Raw genomic sequence first — 18983 nt, 5'->3', positions numbered from 1 at the left:
CAATTCCCTGTCCTTCTCTCTTTAATGTCCATACAAACTATTCACAAAATGTTAAGAACCTCGGCTGCATCTGGCAGGCAAACATGAATTGCAATAGACAGATTAATCAGACTGTTAAAACTGTTTTCTATCAACTTAAACTGTTGAAGCCTCTAATGCCTCTCATTTCGAGGCTAGGTTATTGCAACTCCCTTCTGCTGGGTATTCCTAAATACCAGGTTCAGCAACTGCAAGTTTGTCAAAACTCTGAAGTAAGACTTATTTTCTCGCTGTCCACGAAGGCATATATCCCCCTTATCGTAGGATTATTCACTGGCTCCCAGTGCAGCAGTGAATCTTGTTCAAAACTCTGTGTCTTCTGTGTAAATGTATTAATGGCTTGGAGCCAGCATATCTTTCAGCCAAAATAAATCGTCCCTTACCAACCAGGTCAACAGAGGGATGCCTTCTAATTGTCCCATTCTCAAAATCAGTCAGTTATGGGAACAGATGCTTCTCATGTATGGCTCTACAGCTCTGGAATTATCTCCCATTCCACTTAAGGAGAATGACATCTCTGGAGCTGTTCAGGAAAAAAATCAAAACTTATCTCTTTCAGTAATGTCTGCCATCACTGCTGATTACATTTCTTTAAATACCAACTGCACCTAGGTGCATTTTTTGCTTGAATACCTGGATATGTGCACTATAAATGTTCATTCATTAATTAATTAATGTCTATCAGAATGGCACTGTCATGGCTCAGGTCTCTCAGCCCAACCTCCTGCTTCTTGATGGGCATCTTCTGTCTCTCATCAACTCCATCCGTTCTCCTGCCACTCTTCCTTCTGCCACCCCTCCGGCCCCTTTGCCACCTCCGATGGGCCTACCACATTCCTGTTTCCTGTACCCGTCCTCAAAAGACCTTCAAAGGTGGCAACCAGCTCCATTTAGCTATCCTGAACTCTCACTCTGCCGTTATACACTCCTCTGACATCTGCTACCTCATTGAAAAATTCGACTTTGATGTCCTTGCTCTCACTGAGACATGGTTCACTGCCAGCTCTGTCATGATTTTTGACACACTCGTCCCAGAGGGCTAAAAGATCCTCTCTAAGCACAGGCCTAAACGGCTTGGGGCGGAGTGGCCCTGATCTTCCCTGAATGGATCCCTGCTACTATCATACCTACTCAGTCTTACTCTTCCTTTGAATGCCTCGTCTGCAGGCTTGGTGTCTCCCCAGTCCTCTAGCTGACTCTTACCACCATCTACAGGATCCCTGGTCTGGTGTCCCTCTTCCTTTTAGAGTGGTTTGACGTCACCTCTTCTCTCCAGGCCTCCACCTCTGAGCATCTCTTCCTCAGAGACATCAATATTCACCTTGACTCTCCTGATATGGCCTCTGGACTCTTCCGCAGCCTCTGAGAATCTCTTTCCCTCACCATTCTTCCCTCCGGTCTGACTCACTCAGCTGGACAGACCTTGGATGCTCTCATCTCAGCAGACATCCCCATCACCATCCCTCTCACTACACCCCTTTTCTGGTCTAATCATGCCCTCCTGTCCTCTCACCTGGATCTCTTGGGTCCCCTGGCTAACTCTCTGTCCGCACAGCCAGTCTCCTCCTCCGTCATTCGACCGATGAAGCAAGTGTCAGTTGCTGCTTTTGCTGCCACTTTCATTCCTCCTCCGACTCTGACCACTGACTCTCACACTGACACAGCCCTTGCTAACCTTCACCTCTCCATATACAACACTCTGGACATCATTGCCCCTGTCACGAGGATCCGCATGAAGCCTGCCTCCAAGCGCAACACCTCGTATGATTCTGACCTAACCTCTCTGAAACGCAAGTGCAGAGTTGCTGAGCAGAAATGGCAGGCCTCAAGAACTTCCTCTTACAGACTGGCATGACGCCTGCTCCAAAGGCAATACAGACTCTCCATACACTCGAAGAGGAAAGACTACATCCAAGCCTGCATCTCTGGGGCCACTAACAACAGCAACTGTTCAAAATCCGCAAGGAACTCGCCAATCCTTCTGCAGTCTCCAGCTCTCCCCTGCCATCCCAGAGCCTCTGCACTGCACTGGCCATAACCAAAACTCAGAACATCCAGTTGTAGAGGAGCAGGTGCCTCTTCTCTAGTCCCTGCCCCCTCATCACCGTCTTATTGGAGTAACAAACGAAGAGCTACAACTGGAAACCCATGCACAAGGTTTTGCGTCATGTCCATACCACGTCGATATGATGATATGATATGGCATTTATAACGCGCCTCTACACAAGTGTTTCAAGGTGCGACGCAGCAAGGGAGGGGGAAACAGAGGTAAGACAGAGATAACGATCCTACTAGGCCAGGTGTCATTCAAATCTAGCAAGTGCGGGGGAAGGGGGGAAGAGGAAAAGTGCAGAGTGGGGGGGGGGACAGTGCAGTACATGGGGTAAAAGAATACAATGAGAGAAGTAGGGCCAGCTGGCGGGAAGTGCAGGGAAAGTGCAGACATCAGGTGTCAAGTGCTGGTGGGGGACTGTAGGGATACAGAGAACAGTCCCCAAGTGCAGGGGTTGCCAGGGGGGCAGTGCAGGTGTGTAACTGGTGGGGGTGGGAACCTGGGCACAAGATCCCGAGGGTGGCCAGGTAACCAGTACAGTTTCAGCCAGGAATACAGCAGGGGAGAGGAGGAGAGAAAGCAGAAGCAAAGAGGGAGGTTTTGAGGTGCTTCTGATACCGGAGATGGTTCTCCTCAAGTTTCAGGGAGGCAAGGAGGATGTTCTAGAGGGAGGCCCCAGCCGAAGAAAGAGATCTACCACCAACTCGTTGCTTAGAGAAGCGACTGATGCTGAGGGAGGTGGAGGCGGATGAGCGAAGTGCTCGAGAAGGAAGATATTTAGGAAGGGAGAGTTGCAGGTATTGAGGCCCCAGGCCCCGGAAGGCCTTGTGGACAATGCAGAGGGTTTTGAACTTAATCCTCAGAGCCACTGGGAGCCAGTGCAGAGATTTCAGTCCTGGAGAGATCCGATCCCTGGGCTTGAGGCCAAGGACAAATCTCGCAGTCCTATTCTGGATGAGTTGCAGAGGGCAGAGAGTAGAAGCAGGCAGATTTAGTAAAGAGGCTGTTGTAGGTATCCAGCCTAGAAAAAAACAGAGCTCTGTAGACAGTAAGCTTCTGGGGGAAGGATAGGAAAGGAAGAATACCTCTGAGGAGGTGCAGCTGGTAGTGTGACTTCTTAGAGACATCAGAGATGTGAGGAGAGAAGGAGAGTGTGGAGTCAGCCAGAGAGCAACAGGAAAGGAGGGAGCGGGTGTGCCAACGAGGAGAATCTCAGTCTTACTGGCCTTAAGGCAGAGATCATTGGCGGCACACCACTCCTGGTTAGCAGACAGACAGTCAGTGATGAGAGACAGAGAAGAGGTGGCCGAAGGTAGCCTGAAAATGAGCTGAGTGTCATCCGCGTAGCACTGAAAGTTGGGGCAGAGAGCGGCAATGTAGTAGGCAAGAAGTGCCAGGTATTGGTTGAACAGTCAGGGAGAGAGGTTAGAACCCTGGGGGACACCACTGGTAGAGATAGAGGAGAGGAAGGACACAAGTTGGACCTGGGGGGGGGGTCAATCAGAGAGGAAAGAAGTCAGCCAAGCCAGGGCCTGACCGGTGATACCCAGGTTATCATGGAGACGATTGAGCACGATGGCAAGGTTGGTTTCAAAGGCAGAAGAGAGATCAAATAAGATGAGGACACAGGGGGTGTTGGAATCAAGGTTGGAGAGCAGGTGTTCACGGATATTCAGGGGAGCAGTTTCCATGCTTCTGGCAGCTCTGAAGCCAGACTGATGGTCATGTAGACAACCAAAGGTTTCAGTGTGAAGATTAAGCTGGGAGATGGCCAGCTTTTCCAGGAGTTTGCCCTGGAAGGGAGTGATGGAGATTGGGCGATAGTTAGCTGGGCAGGACAGGTTGACAGAGGATTTCTTAATAAGAAGGTGCACAAGGGAGTGCGACTGTCAGGGCACAGGCCCTGGCTTTATATAGAAAGGGTCCTGGTATGGACCTCAGACATGGCCCAGCAACAGACACCAAAAAGAAAAACACGAAAAAGAATCCAGCCTTATAAGAGGCTTTTGTGTCCCTTATGCAGGGAAAGGAGCCTGCAAACTACATTACCCAGTGGACCCTGGGCCAAGAACTACAAATCCTCACCCACGTTGGGTGGGGCACGCGCATGTATGCACAAGCGAGCAGAAGCACAGGGCTTGTGCTCGAACATCTGACTGAAGCAGACGTGTCTACCGGAGCTCCAAGCAAGGGGAAGCGCACGAGGGGCCACGCCCCAGACAACCTCCCTCCAGACCCCTTGCACGCCTAAAATAAGTACCACCAGCGCAGGGGAACCTAGACAAGTGCGGGAATGTCACACATGCCGCAACATAGCCGCGTTAAGGAGCGAAAAAACAGGGAGCCTACTACGCGAACAGGGGCACATGCAGGGGGTGTCACCCATACTCTCAAGTCCCCCCTGCTCCAGAGAAGCTTTATCACGCAGTAGCGTTTCTAGCCTAAACTCAATTCTGCGCAAGGGGGCATCCAGGGGTGTAGCAACACCTCGAGTAGTGTGTTAGGTAAGATTTCCACAGAGCTGGTAAATCTTCCTTTCTTGGTTCAATACCAGAACGTTTTGCTTTTCTAGTGGGATATTTTTCATTAATACCTCAGTGAGTGGGAACCTTTTTCCACACTCACCTAATCTTTAACTCTTTTTATGGGTGTCATTTTTAAGACTCTCCATAGTGTCTTTTTAAAGTTATCATGTCTAACAACTTATTGGCAATAAGTGCTTGTTGTTGCTGGGTTGCCCTAGGGGCTCCCCATTTAAATTTCTTGTACTAACCTTGAGTGAACTACAGTTCCCAAGGGTAGAAAGGATCTTCGGATCCCTTTTACATTTTATTCTGTGAAACCAGCACACCCCACCGTATGTGGAGTGCTGGGGAGATACAATGTATCCCCTTTCACATTAAAACTGTAACAATTCCGTTACAGTGACAAGCTTACCTTTAATGGCTGGTGGCAGTGATACCTTTTACTAATTTGGTGCACCTTTACCGCGGGCTCATTTTACCAAAATGGCCCCCGTCTTCTTTTTCTGCCATTTTTGTGTTTCTTGTCATTTCTTGTTCCTTCCCCTGACATCCAGAGTAGAAAATTCTTTTGTTTGAGTTTTGTCTTTGGCGGGAGTCCCCTGGACATCCCGCCCAGGCTCCAGTCAATCTGTAAGCACAGGAAGTGGGGGAGGAGTCCAAAACTCCCTCATCCTTTGTCTTACGCCTTCCTTCAAGTGGGACAAATCCCAGTGGGGGGCTGGCTGTCCTGATTGGACAACCAGACGCCCCTTTCTTGTAAAATGCAGGGAGAAAATGCAGATGTTGTGCTGTAGTTCCTGATAAATACTGGAAACCTGGAAGCTGAAGTCATGTCAACCACTGGAACAGAAAACCGGATAGGATGACAAAGCAAAAGCGGTGGGAATGATTTCCAGCAACCAGAGAGCCTGCTGTGTAACCTGACCCAAATTCAGAGCCTGTTGTCACGCTCATCTTGGCTCTGCGGGAGTATCAGGAACCTCAGTTTGATATTCTGTCTTGCTCACTGAACTGACCGCATCTATTGGAAACCAAGAAGACAGGTGGTAGTGGGTTAAAGGTCTAGTGATAATTGTGGTTCCCACCCTATCCCCTTAGCCTTCCCGTGACCGCCTCCATCTATGCATGCGTGTGCTCACCTTATGTATAAAGAAGATTAGCTCTCCATCCAGTTTATATCCGTAGCAGTGGTGCAAAATTCAATCCCACCAGTTACTTCACTGATGAGAGTCCTGCCCAGGCCCGCTGTGGCTTGGATTTTGCTGCGCTTTGGGGCAGCTGTGACATACTCGACGCTAGCAGGCACTGTGTGTGTAGGAGGAGGAGCCCAGGCCCAAATTAGACCAGCCACATAGGTGGGCTTTTTGGGTGTCAAGTGTTGGGGGTGCTTAGGTCTTCTCCTGGGCAGCAGGGGGGAAGTCGGGCTGCAGTAGGATTCTTGGAACCGGTCTGGTTCATGTGGAGAGGCAGATTGCAGAGCCACAAAGTGGTGTGGGCTTCTGGCCAGCAGAGGATCCCAGGGCGGCAGAGGCAACATTTCGGTGACCGCTTTGCTAAGGCGGCTGGGTACTTCAGTTGGGAGAGGAATATTGAAGTGGTCTCTGTAAGGGGCTTTGGTAGGTCCATACACTGTACTGTACCTCGTTAAGTGTCTGGGTCAATAACTTACTGGCAAGGAGGGTGGCAGGACAGTGGTAGCCCAGTAGCTTCCTCTCTTGTGTATCCCATTTTTTAAGGAACTGCAGAGAAGAGGGCACTCTGTGGATCAATCCCAGTGCCCACTTTCTTTACACTAAGCAAACTGTTACCTGACCCAGATGGGGGTCCATCAGCATTTATAGAGCAGAGTGGAAGAGATTTGCTGCGTCGCAGTGTGCACTTTTGGTGGTGGTAAGGCATCAGAGTCAAAGCAAATTGTGAGAGGCGGCAATGAGATTGCACAGCCCTGCTTGGGGTACTAAAACTTTCCCTCATAAACACACCTGTGTTTTTTTTATGTGGCTCGGGGATGCAGCAGATGCTGCGCTGCGGAGCCTGAGGCACACATCGCTTGCCCTGAAGGTAATGTCAGACGTCACCTCTGGGGGGAAATTTCGCTGTGATCTGCTGCGTGACATTCAAGAAGGAGTCACCCAGGTCCCCAGTTGGCAGCGGTTATTTGAACTTTGGATGTGGGCTGCTGACACTCTGAAGTTAATCCTGGGACCCCTAGGTCCACTATTGCCTTATATATTTCTCTAATATGCTGCAGCAGAGCACGCAATTGCGTTTTAATTTGTGAAGTTACCAGAGATCCAGCTACTGTTCGGAAGGCAACATTCGTGAATATCCTTGTCTGGCATTGCTGCCTCCTCCAAGAGTAAGATCTCACCCTCCGCATGCCTCCAGACTCTCTTCTTGGTCTGGACTTCCTTTCTAGTGCACCTGATTCGTCTGCACCTGTCTTTCTGCTGGGCCGTCTTTGTTGTGCATTGTGCAGTCTATCCTTCCCTCTCATTCTCCCCCCTTTCCATCTATCTGTTCTACCCTCCATGGTGCTCTCCATCTCCCCCATCTACTCTAACTGCTACTCTGTCACCTCTCCTATCTCTCTTTCAAAGTCTGGAAGGAAAACATTCAAGAAAGATCTCCTCATCTCCAATCTAGGCCTGCCCATCGCTGGCACCTATGACAATGCTTCTTCCAGGCAGACTCTCACTGACATCCTCTTTGTCGTTCCCTCTCTGGACCTTTGGATTCCCCATATGGTCTCAGTTATCTCCCCTTTCTCTTCTTCGCCCATTACTGGTGGAACTCGATGGGAAGTACTCCTGGCACACATCCTATCCTCTAGGGGCATCAAAGAAAAAGCTGGACCTTACCTCTAGTGACCATTTATTGACCAACCTTAATTATGTACAGTCTGATCTAAATTGTACACAACTGTATCGGAATCTTATGGCCGGTTTACAAAAGAATTGTGACAAAATTGCCCCTATTCAATATCCTAAAATGGTTAAAACAAATACATAACCCATGGTATAATGAATCGTTAAAAATATCTAAAACCAAATACCAAAAGAAAGAAACGCTACAGCTTAAATCTAGAGACCACTAAGACCGGCTAGTAGCCAAATCTTCTTTGAAAGCTTATAAGGAAGACACTTGTGTCACTAAGTCTGCTTACATACAGAAGCAAATTGTTTTGGCAGAAAATAAGTCAAAGACCCTGCTTTCTGCCATCAGGAATTTTGCATCTCCATCCTGTGCTACCCAGAGTCTTTCTCCATCACTTCAATTGGTTAATTAATTTAATGTCTATTTTTCACACAAAATAAATCAGATTCGTATGAATATTTATTCCCAGAGCCCACAGTGCCAGATGGTATCACTAAAGCTGAAATCCTACTTAATGTAAAAACTATGTCCCCCATGTTTTCTTTCTCTCCTGTTAGTCTGCAGACAGTTTCATCACTTACGGAAAAGCTTAAACCTACAAATCTCATTCACAACCCTATACCTGCATATTTGGTTAAACGGCATGTACCAGCCCTAAGTGGGATTGTCCATTCAATAATTAGCACCTCATTGAGTCAAGGAAGTGTCCCACCAGATGAAAAAAATGCATATCTTACTCCACTCCTAAAAAACCCATCTCTGGACCACAAGACTCTATCAAACTATTGTCCCATTGAAATCCTAGAGGAGAAACTGAGACTGCAGCTTCAGAGTTTTGTAGAAGAGCATGGTATCCTGGATGTATATCAGTCAGGGTTCAGACCAGGACACGGGATGGAGTCAGCTCTGACATTTTGAGGGCTGCCGATGAGGGTGATATCAGCATGCTTGTTATGCTGGACCTCTCGACAGCCTTTGACACTGTGGACTTTAAGATCCTTCTTTCCAGACTCCCCACAGTTGCTTTTGTCTCTGAGGAGGCTCTGAGATGGTTCTCATCCTTATTGACGGATCAAAATCAGCAGGTTAAATCAAGCCCATTTTCTGTCTGGCTTGTTGCCAGTTGAATGTGGAGTGCCACAGGGATCATATGTGTCCTCTTTGCTTTTTAATGTGTTTCAATCGGCCCACTTTTGAATCTCTTCTCACAATTTAACTTACAATCATCCTCATTACAAGTTTGGCGGTAGCCTTGTCGGTAAAACCGAAAGGCTGCTGCCAAACTTGCAAATTATTCCGGCACCTGCAAATGGGCAATTACCAGGTCATTACGGCCCCTGTCGGACCCGGTAATTGCCCATTCGTGGGTGCTGGAATAAAATGCTCCCCATTCCCATTGAGGCCTACATGGCTCAATTGGAATGGGGAGGTCGGATGCACCGGCACCATTCTGAATGGTGCTGGTGCATCCGGCATGCTCTGCTCGCGGCTACCAGTCCGCCCGGCAGGCCAGTCCTGGCAGGTGGGAAGGCACCTGTGAGCAGAACTCATAGTTTGCCGGTCGGGAACAACGGTACCCGCAAGCTTACCGGTACCGTTGTTACTGGACCGGCAAACTTATAATGAGGCCCAATATCATTCTTACGCGAATGACCCACAAGTCTAGGTGCCACCAAAAACACTGTGGACGCAATGGCCCATGTTTTACGATGTGCTGAGGCAATCAAAACCTGGATGTTGGAGAACAAGTCGCAGTTAAATCTGTCCAAATCAGAGATTATTGTATTTGGTCCTAAAAATAGACTACGAAACCTTATGCCAATTCCCTGTCCTTCTCTCTTTAATGTCCATACAAACTATTCACAAAATGTTAAGAACCTCGGCTGCATCTGGCAGGCAAACATGAATTGCAATAGACAGATTAATCAGACTGTTAAAACTGTTTTCTATCAACTTAAACTGTTGAAGCCTCTAATGCCTCTCATTTCGAGGCTAGGTTATTGCAACTCCCTTCTGCTGGGTATTCCTAAATACCAGGTTCAGCAACTGCAAGTTTGTCAAAACTCTGAAGTAAGACTTATTTTCTCGCTGTCCACGAAGGCATATATCCCCCTTATCGTAGGATTATTCACTGGCTCCCAGTGCAGCAGTGAATCTTGTTCAAAACTCTGTGTCTTCTGTGTAAATGTATTCATGGCTTGGAGCCAGCATATCTTTCAGCCAAAATAAATCGTCCCTTACCAACCAGGTCAACAGAGGGATGCCTTCTAATTGTCCCATTCTCAAAATCAGTCAGTTATGGGAACAGATGCTTCTCATGTATGGCTCTACAGCTCTGGAATTATCTCCCATTCCACTTAAGGAGAATGACATCTCTGGAGCTGTTCAGGAAAAAAATCAAAACTTATCTCTTTCAGTAATGTCTGCCATCACTGCTGATTACATTTCTTTAAATACCAACTGCACCTAGGTGCATTTTTTGCTTGAATACCTGGATATGTGCACTATAAATGTTCATTCATTAATTAATTAATGTCTATCAGAATGGCACTGTCATGGCTCAGGTCTCTCAGCCCAACCTCCTGCTTCTTGATGGGCATCTTCTGTCTCTCATCAACTCCATCCGTTCTCCTGCCACTCTTCCTTCTGCCACCCCTCCGGCCCCTTTGCCACCTCCGATGGGCCTACCACATTCCTGTTTCCTGTACCCGTCCTCAAAAGACCTTCAAAGGTGGCAACCAGCTCCATTTAGCTATCCTGAACTCTCACTCTGCCGTTATACACTCCTCTGACATCTGCTACCTCATTGAAAAATTCGACTTTGATGTCCTTGCTCTCACTGAGACATGGTTCACTGCCAGCTCTGTCATGATTTTTGACACACTCGTCCCAGAGGGCTAAAAGATCCTCTCTAAGCACAGGCCTAAACGGCTTGGGGCGGAGTGGCCCTGATCTTCCCTGAATGGATCCCTGCTACTATCATACCTACTCAGTCTTACTCTTCCTTTGAATGCCTCGTCTGCAGGCTTGGTGTCTCCCCAGTCCTCTAGCTGACTCTTACCACCATCTACAGGATCCCTGGTCTGGTGTCCCTCTTCCTTTTAGAGTGGTTTGACGTCACCTCTTCTCTCCAGGCCTCCACCTCTGAGCATCTCTTCCTCAGAGACATCAATATTCACCTTGACTCTCCTGATATGGCCTCTGGACTCTTCCGCAGCCTCTGAGAATCTCTTTCCCTCACCATTCTTCCCTCCGGTCTGACTCACTCAGCTGGACAGACCTTGGATGCTCTCATCTCAGCAGACATCCCCATCACCATCCCTCTCACTACACCCCTTTTCTGGTCTAATCATGCCCTCCTGTCCTCTCACCTGGATCTCTTGGGTCCCCTGGCTAACTCTCTGTCCGCACAGCCAGTCTCCTCCTCCGTCATTCGACCGATGAAGCAAGTGTCAGTTGCTGCTTTTGCTGCCACTTTCATTCCTCCTCCGACTCTGACCACTGACTCTCACACTGACACAGCCCTTGCTAACCTTCACCTCTCCATATACAACACTCTGGACATCATTGCCCCTGTCACGAGGATCCGCATGAAGCCTGCCTCCAAGCGCAACACCTCGTATGATTCTGACCTAACCTCTCTGAAACGCAAGTGCAGAGTTGCTGAGCAGAAATGGCAGGCCTCAAGAACTTCCTCTTACAGACTGGCATGACGCCTGCTCCAAAGGCAATACAGACTCTCCATACACTCGAAGAGGAAAGACTACATCCAAGCCTGCATCTCTGGGGCCACTAACAACAGCAACTGTTCAAAATCCGCAAGGAACTCGCCAATCCTTCTGCAGTCTCCAGCTCTCCCCTGCCATCCCAGAGCCTCTGCACTGCACTGGCCATAACCAAAACTCAGAACATCCAGTTGTAGAGGAGCAGGTGCCTCTTCTCTAGTCCCTGCCCCCTCATCACCGTCTTATTGGAGTAACAAACGAAGAGCTACAACTGGAAACCCATGCACAAGGTTTTGCGTCATGTCCATACCACGTCGATATGATGATATGATATGGCATTTATAACGCGCCTCTACACAAGTGTTTCAAGGTGCGACGCAGCAAGGGAGGGGGAAACAGAGGTAAGACAGAGATAACGATCCTACTAGGCCAGGTGTCATTCAAATCTAGCAAGTGCGGGGGAAGGGGGGAAGAGGAAAAGTGCAGAGTGGGGGGGGGACAGTGCAGTACATGGGGTAAAAGAATACAATGAGAGAAGTAGGGCCAGCTGGCGGGAAGTGCAGGGAAAGTGCAGACATCAGGTGTCAAGTGCTGGTGGGGGACTGTAGGGATACAGAGAACAGTCCCCAAGTGCAGGGGTTGCCAGGGGGGCAGTGCAGGTGTGTAACTGGTGGGGGTGGGAACCTGGGCACAAGATCCCGAGGGTGGCCAGGTAACCAGTACAGTTTCAGCCAGGAATACAGCAGGGGAGAGGAGGAGAGAAAGCAGAAGCAAAGAGGGAGGTTTTGAGGTGCTTCTGATACCGGAGATGGTTCTCCTCAAGTTTCAGGGAGGCAAGGAGGATGTTCTAGAGGGAGGCCCCAGCCGAAGAAAGAGATCTACCACCAACTCGTTGCTTAGAGAAGCGACTGATGCTGAGGGAGGTGGAGGCGGATGAGCGAAGTGCTCGAGAAGGAAGATATTTAGGAAGGGAGAGTTGCAGGTATTGAGGCCCCAGGCCCCGGAAGGCCTTGTGGACAATGCAGAGGGTTTTGAACTTAATCCTCAGAGCCACTGGGAGCCAGTGCAGAGATTTCAGTCCTGGAGAGATCCGATCCCTGGGCTTGAGGCCAAGGACAAATCTCGCAGTCCTATTCTGGATGAGTTGCAGAGGGCAGAGAGTAGAAGCAGGCAGATTTAGTAAAGAGGCTGTTGTAGGTATCCAGCCTAGAAAAAAACAGAGCTCTGTAGACAGTAAGCTTCTGGGGGAAGGATAGGAAAGGAAGAATACCTCTGAGGAGGTGCAGCTGGTAGTGTGACTTCTTAGAGACATCAGAGATGTGAGGAGAGAAGGAGAGTGTGGAGTCAGCCAGAGAGCAACAGGAAAGGAGGGAGCGGGTGTGCCAACGAGGAGAATCTCAGTCTTACTGGCCTTAAGGCAGAGATCATTGGCGGCACACCACTCCTGGTTAGCAGACAGACAGTCAGTGATGAGAGACAGAGAAGAGGTGGCCGAAGGTAGCCTGAAAATGAGCTGAGTGTCATCCGCGTAGCACTGAAAGTTGGGGCAGAGAGCGGCAATGTAGTAGGCAAGAAGTGCCAGGTATTGGTTGAACAGTCAGGGAGAGAGGTTAGAACCCTGGGGGACACCACTGGTAGAGATAGAGGAGAGGAAGGACACAAGTTGGACCTGGGGGGGGGGTCAATCAGAGAGGAAAGAAGTCAGCCAAGCCAGGGCCTGACCGGTGATACCCAGGTTATCATGGAGACGATTGAGCACGATGGCAAGGTTGGTTTCAAAGGCAGAAGAGAGATCAAATAAGATGAGGACACAGGGGGTGTTGGAATCAAGGTTGGAGAGCAGGTGTTCACGGATATTCAGGGGAGCAGTTTCCATGCTTCTGGCAGCTCTGAAGCCAGACTGATGGTCATGTAGACAACCAAAGGTTTCAGTGTGAAGATTAAGCTGGGAGATGGCCAGCTTTTCCAGGAGTTTGCCCTGGAAGGGAGTGATGGAGATTGGGCGATAGTTAGCTGGGCAGGACAGGTTGACAGAGGATTTCTTAATAAGAAGGTGCACAAGGGAGTGCGACTGTCAGGGCACAGGCCCTGGCTTTATATAGAAAGGGTCCTGGTATGGACCTCAGACATGGCCCAGCAACAGACACCAAAAAGAAAAACACGAAAAAGAATCCAGCCTTATAAGAGGCTTTTGTGTCCCTTATGCAGGGAAAGGAGCCTGCAAACTACATTACCCAGTGGACCCTGGGCCAAGAACTACAAATCCTCACCCACGTTGGGTGGGGCACGCGCATGTATGCGCAAGCGAGCAGAAGCACAGGGCTTGTGCTCGAACATCTGACTGAAGCAGACGTGTCTACCGGAGCTCCAAGCAAGGGGAAGCGCACGAGGGGCCACGCCCCAGACAACCTCCCTCCAGACCCCTTGCACGCCTAAAATAAGTACCACCAGCGCAGGGGAACCTAGACAAGTGCGGGAATGTCACACATGCCGCAACATAGCCGCGTTAAGGAGCGAAAAAACAGGGAGCCTACTACGCGAACAGGGGCACATGCAGGGGGTGTCACCCATACTCTCAAGTCCCCCCTGCTCCAGAGAAGCTTTATCACGCAGTAGCGTTTCTAGCCTAAACTCAATTCTGCGCAAGGGGGCATCCAGGGGTGTAGCAACACCTCGAGTAGTGTGTTAGGTAAGATTTCCACAGAGCTGGTAAATCTTCCTTTCTTGGTTCAATACCAGAACGTTTTGCTTTTCTAGTGGGATATTTTTCATTAATACCTCAGTGAGTGGGAACCTTTTTCCACACTCACCTAATCTTTAACTCTTTTTATGGGTGTCATTTTTAAGACTCTCCATAGTGTCTTTTTAAAGTTATCATGTCTAACAACTTATTGGCAATAAGTGCTTGTTGTTGCTGGGTTGCCCTAGGGGCTCCCCATTTAAATGTCTTGTACTAACCTTGAGTGAACTACAGTTCCCAAGGGTAGAAAGGATCTTCGGATCCCTTTTACATTTTATTCTGTGAAACCAGCACACCCCACCGTATGTGGAGTGCTGGGGAGATACAATGTATCCCCTTTCACATTAAAACTGTAACAATTCCGTTACAGTGACAAGCTTACCTTTAATGGCTGGTGGCAGTGATACCTTTTACTAATTTGGTGCACCTTTACCGCGGGCTCATTTTACCAAAATGGCCCCCGTCTTCTTTTTCTGCCATTTTTGTGTTTCTTGTCATTTCTTGTTCCTTCCCCTGACATCCAGAGTAGAAAATTCTTTTGTTTGAGTTTTGTCTTTGGCGGGAGTCCCCTGGACATCCCGCCCAGGCTCCAGTCAATCTGTAAGCACAGGAAGTGGGGGAGGAGTCCAAAACTCCCTCATCCTTTGTCTTACGCCTTCCTTCAAGTGGGACAAATCCCAGTGGGGGGCTGGCTGTCCTGATTGGACAACCAGACGCCCCTTTCTTGTAAAATGCAGGGAGAAAATGCAGATGTTGTGCTGTAGTTCCTGATAAATACTGGAAACCTGGAAGCTGAAGTCATGTCAACCACTGGAACAGAAAACCGGATAGGATGACAAAGCAAAAGCGGTGGGAATGATTTCCAGCAACCAGAGAGCCTGCTGTGTAACCTGACCCAAATTCAGAGCCTGTTGTCACGCTCATCTTGGCTCTGCGGGAGTATCAGGAACCTCAGTTTGATATTCTGTCTTGCTCACTGAACTGACCGCATCTATTGGAAACCAAGAAGACAGGTGGTAGTGGGTTAAAGGTCTAGTGATAATTGTGGTTCCCACCCTATCCCCTTAGCCTTCCCGTGACCGCCTCCATCTATGCATGCGTGTGCTCACCTTATGTATAAAGAAGATTAGCTCTCCATCCAGTTTATATCCGTAGCAGTGGTGCAAAATTCAATCCCACCAGTTACTTCACTGATGAGAGTCCTGCCCAGGCCCGCTGTGGCTTGGATTTTGCTGCGCTTTGGAATGTGATGGTTGCTATATAGCTGGCTTGCTTCTTGCTTTGTCTGGTAATGTCTTTCGCTGGCAAGCCTTTTGGTGGTTGTTAATTATGCATGCATAAGAAGAGTTGGTATGCACTGGTATGAGTCTTTACACACTGTGCTCTTCCCCCTTTCTAAACTCAGTTCTTTTCCTCCTTACAGGTTTCCTGATGGAGTCAGACACTTGAAAGTGGCTGTAACGAAGTTCCGTAGCAGCTGGCATCTTGCGCAGGGCCACGGACCTGATGATTGCAGACCGCTGATGAGCGGAGCTGGGCCTGCGAGGACGTGTTTGCAGAAAGGCAGCGGACCCGAGTACTTCATTTCTTCTTCGGACATTCTGTCTTGGTTCTTCCTGTGACCCCGGATTTTTGTAACAGGAACGAGAACTCTCCTTGGAGAAGGTTAACACCCTCGCACGCCAATCGATCAGCGGGTTATAGGCCTCCAACCATGGAATTCCCAGAATCATATGAAACTGAGGTGTGCTTATCAGGTCAAAGGTGATGTCTTCCCTATGGCCATCCTGACAGAGGAGTGTAACGGTTAGTGTGATGAGTTACTGGCCCTGAAGAGAGTTGGGTCCCATCCACTGTCGTGATGTTTTCCTGCTTAGGTTTTGGATGAGTGAGAAGACCAATTTGGCCTGCTAGGCCTTGATCTATGTAGTTGCCTATCGCCCCACTATCTATATATGCCTCAAGGGCATGTATGCGAGAGGGCTGCTGTAGGCTAACCAAGATCACTGGAATGACAATATGAGAGGTCTGTAGGTCCTTCTCCTTGCTCGACAAATGGACCTCTACGTTTGCCAGGCGTTGGAATTTTCAGAGTCAGATTTGGTTTCTTCGGTTTCCATTACTCCTAGCTTTCGTCTAGGTGGTTTCACTGAGCAGTCCCGCAGGAAATGCCCCGCCTTGCCGCAGTACAAACACCGCTATTGCTGCCATCTTTTCTCCCATTCCATCTTTGCCAGGGGGCCCCCGAACACCGCCGATCTGCATGGGTTTATGTTGGTTCTCTGGTTGATGAGGTTGGGATTTCCGAGGTCGTACAAACATGGTTCTTCCTTCTGATCGAGCTCAATCGGTTTTCCGATCTTGCAGCCTATGATCAAGCCGCACCACGAGATCAATGAATTCGGCACAATCCTCGGGAGGATTCACGACTTGGGCAAGAACGTCCTTTAATTCCCCCCTTAGCCCACGATGGACGAGGGTGGTTCTTTTTTCTTCAGGCCATTTGGTCTCGGCCACTAGTCTGTTAAACATGGCTATATAAGTCAGCAGGTCCTGACTCCCCTGTCGCAGTGACAAGAGCTTGTTATCCAGGGTCTGGCCCCTAGTGTGCCGGGCAAACAACTTCTCCAGTTCTCGTTGGAAACCCGCAAAATTACGTAACAATGGGTCATCCCGATTCACCAATGGAATGGACCAGTCTGCTGCACTTCCTTCCAGATATGACAAAACAAAGGCAACTCGTGACTGTTCATTGGGGAACGCCCCTGGTCTGCACAAGAAATGCAGACGCCACTGATTCATAAACACTGCGAATTTATTAGGGTCTCCAGAGAATCGTTCGGGTGGGGCTAGTGGGACCGATCCAGGGAGGACCACCTGCACCAGGATTGTAGGTGGGGCAGCAGAGGACTGACTGCCAGATAACGGAGCCTGTTCAGCCTGGTCCTGCAGCATTTGCCGCGCCAATTCCTCTTTACGGTCCCTATTTACAACCAACTTCCGCTGCAAGGCATTTGTCTCCTGCCGAGCGGCATGGACCTCAGCCCGTAATTCCCCTAACAGTTGGGCTAATTGGTCGGTATTGTAGGTCTCCATGATACTCGGGCAGAGGTTTCAAAGCTGGCTTCGCGTTCTGTCACGCTCACCTTGGCTCTGCGGGAGTATCAGGAACCTCAGCTTGATATTCTGTCTTGCTCACTGGACTGACCGCATCTATTGGAAACCAAGAAGACAGGTGGTAGTGGGTTAAAGGTCTAGTGGTAATCGTAGTTCCCACCCTATCACCTTAGCCTTCCCGTGACCACCTCCCTCTATGCATGCGTGTGCTCACCTTATGTATAAAGAAGATTAGCTCTCCATCCTGCTTATATCCATAGCAGGGGCGCAAGGTTCAATCCCACCAGTTACTTCACTGATGAGAGTCCTGCCCAGGCCTGCTGTGGCTTGGATTTTGCTGCGCTTTGGAATGTGATTGTTGCTGTATAGCTGGGATGGTTGCTATATAGCTGGCTTGCTTCTTGCTTTGTCTGGTAATGTCTTTCTCTGGCAAGCCTTTTGGTGGTTGTTAATTATGCATGCATAAGAAGAGTTGGTGTGCGCTGGTATGAGTCTTTACACACTGTGCTCTTCCCCCTTTCTAAACTCACAGTTCTTTTCCTCCTTACTGGTTTCCTGATGGAGTCGGACACTTGAAAGTGACTGCAACGGAGTTCCGTAGCAGCTGGCATCTTGCGCAGGGCCGCGGACCTGATGATTGCAGACCGCTGATGAGCAGAGCCGGTCCTGCGAGGGCGTGTTTGCAGAAAGGCCGCGGACCCGATGATAACAGCTGATGTGCAAGTGCGTGTTGCAGTGAAGCCGTGGACCTGAATGACAGCTGATGAGGAGAGCTGGGCTGCGGTGGGGCAGCGGTGAAAAAACAGGTAAGTGTAGCAGAAGAAGCCTTTCGGGAAGCATGAAGGGCGACTCCCCTCAGTGAAAGTCAATGGTTGGTTCCACAGAGCTGAGGATGGCTTCAGGGGATCACGGTGAGCGTTCCTGCTGCCGGCTGGCAGATCAACGCGAAGAGAGGTCTTAATGGATGATGAACCCAATGAAGGGGTTTTGGGGCAAACATGTGTTTATGGAAAGCGGAATTAGTGGAAGTGAGTGTTGCAGGGTTGGGGGACATGACACCTGTTGATACGCACTAGACTCAAGAAGACCTGCATTTTGAGCCATCCCACGGGTTGCTGCGACCTTGCGTTCTTGCAATACCCCAATACCCTGGGACCTCCAGCTACTGTGCAGTGCACGGTCTTCCAAATTCCAAATCTCGCTGAAACTTCGTGGGATTCCTGGTGTATCTCCAGAGACACGAATCGAGTCTGAAAAGTCCGCTCACAAGAGCGGTGGACCTTTTAAACGATGAGAATTCAACCATGATTTTCTGTCTTCTTCTGTGCTCCTTGAAAAGGCGCCAAACCCGCAAAACCGCATTCAGCCATAAGAGAAATCTTGCCTAGAGCCTTCTTCATCAATCCCTGCTGCAAAGTCCCTTCTGAGGTCTTGTGTTCAGTCTACAGGACAAGGAATCCACTGACCGGGTATTTGGCTGCAGTCCCTGAAGTTCTCCTGCTGCAATCTCTTCTTCATTGCTGAGGTACTGTGTTGGCTTGGGTATATACTTACCTTAAGCCTGTTGGGATTTCTGTGTAGCTTTGGCGTGTCTTCTGTGATTGGGAGTTCCCTCATCCAGTACACCCAGTCCCACTGCTAGAATGCTGCTGGGGTGTCTTCTGTGAAGCCCCTGGACCCTCTTCTAACCCTAGAAGTAAAATACTCACATGTTTGCCAGTTTGCCTAAGGAAACTCTGACCTTTGCTACTAAAGAACTTATTCTAACACTGCCTGTTGGTCACTAGTCCTAGTGACCCCCCTTCTGCCACTGAGAACACTTATGCTCCAAGAATAAGGGAAAGACTTTGAAGGCATTAGGACTTCTGCCTAGAAAAGAAATCAAGTGTTTTACTTGTAAAGGGTTG

This window comes from Ambystoma mexicanum, chromosome 6q (genome assembly GCF_040938575.1).
Source record: "Ambystoma mexicanum isolate Mex_15411 chromosome 6q, UKY_AmexF1_1, whole genome shotgun sequence".
Taxonomy (NCBI): domain Eukaryota; kingdom Metazoa; phylum Chordata; class Amphibia; order Caudata; family Ambystomatidae; genus Ambystoma; species Ambystoma mexicanum.
Note: the sequence above shows the minus strand (reverse complement) of the source record.